The sequence below is a fragment of the Aplysia californica genome, unplaced genomic scaffold (assembly GCF_000002075.1).
Source record: "Aplysia californica isolate F4 #8 unplaced genomic scaffold, AplCal3.0 scaffold00688, whole genome shotgun sequence".
In the NCBI taxonomy this organism is placed as follows: Eukaryota; Metazoa; Mollusca; class Gastropoda; order Aplysiida; family Aplysiidae; genus Aplysia; species Aplysia californica.
In genome coordinates, this window is record NW_004797958.1 from 130,825 (window position 1) to 132,390 (window position 1,566).

General features: G+C 45.1%; 1 protein-coding gene across 1 annotated transcript in view; it reads right to left on the reverse strand.

The window, feature by feature from the left end:
* Window positions 1-1,566, reverse strand: part of LOC101854982 (DNA-dependent protein kinase catalytic subunit) — a gene marked incomplete in the record, with an annotated part of 122,273 nt that overhangs the window by 5,102 nt on the left and 115,605 nt on the right.

Consider the following 1,566-nt stretch of genomic DNA (forward strand, 5'->3'; position numbering starts at 1 on the left):
AATGTGCCAGGATCTGGACAATAAAGATGTATCTTATCTTACTTCCACCTGGGTGAAGTGAAGAAGAGTTGTGTAAAGTGCCTTTCCCAAGTAACAAATTTAGCCGGTCCTGGTTGCTCGTTTGACATTACTTGTGCAGCACTCTAATCAAGTCTGGTTAAAAAACTTCTGTAAGAGGTTTTAGCCACAAGCACTGCGTGGATCCGTATTTGGGAAGAAAAGACGCGCATATCTGTACCAAAATTGCTAGCATTACTTTACTGCTTGGCCTGCAAGCGATCGATAAACACAGATCTCACAAAACGTAAACACCAAAAAAACTTTTAAAATGAAAATAAACTCATTTTTTTTACTTTGATTTGGAATTGCAAGTTATTCAAAATTATGGGTAAAATGGGGGGGAATGGGAGGTGTAAGAAAACTGACACGATCAAAGACCGGGGTCCGATATATGTCACGAGTGAGCTAGATCTATGCCGCAAGTCCATTAACACATGAGACTGCCGTCCTGGGTAATGAGCCCAGCTGAAAAAAATCAGTGCTGACAGTAGGAAAGCATCCCCCCCATAACAAAAGGGTTAACACTTTGCAGTCACACTGCCAGTAGTATAAATACCCCATCTGGTCACCCAGCCAGTAGTACAAAATACCCCATCTGGTTACCCAGCCAGTAGTATAAAATACCCCATCTGGTCACCCAGTCAGGGGAGAGACTGCAACAGACTTCTTGAGCCTGGCACAGAACTAGGTCAAGGGACGTGAACAGAAAATTTTCCCCATCATTGCACCGAATGTGCGGTGGTGGAGTGGTTAGTGCGTTCGTCTCCGAAGCAGAAAGTACAGGTTCGAGCCTCGGTTCAGACACTGATTTTTTCCGCCCCCTCCTGCCCATCCAGCAGAAATGGGTACCAGAATTCAAGATGGGAAAGTAAAGGTGGCGTGGAAAGGAACTGGCCACCCTACCACAATATGCCGAAGGCCCAGGAAGTTGTCTCACTAACAAAGGCAATCCCCAATGTCCGGATTGGATGCGGGAACAATTTTTACTTTATTATTGTGGCAAGTGTCTATGGCCTAGTGGTTAGGCTACCGGACTCGTAATCTTGAGGTTGCGGTTTCGGGGGTTCGAGCAAAGGGCCCGACGTTGTGTCCTTGGGAAAGGCACTTTACACGAATGTTCCTCACTTCACCCGGGTGGGAATGGGTACCCGGCCATAGACAGCGAAAGATCTTGTCAGTATGTTCATGTTTGAGCGCCTATAAATGGCCGCTTCCCAGCAAGTTGATGTTGTTTCAGAAAGCTCTCAGGTCTGCTGGGGAAATGGTATAGATTGTGAAGCGCATAGAGCTTGCTGTTGAGCAGGGATTTGCACTATACAAATGCTATCTATACGTCGTGTTTTACTATCGTATCCATACGACATGGGGAACTCTGTGCCACCACTTTCCAAAGAGGAAGTTACTCGTTTTATCCGATAAGTACGCTTTGCATAGCAGTCTGTCAAAATGATTTTTTGAGAAATACTGAAAGTTTCAAAGAGATCTTCATACCAGAAGTGTTCTAAA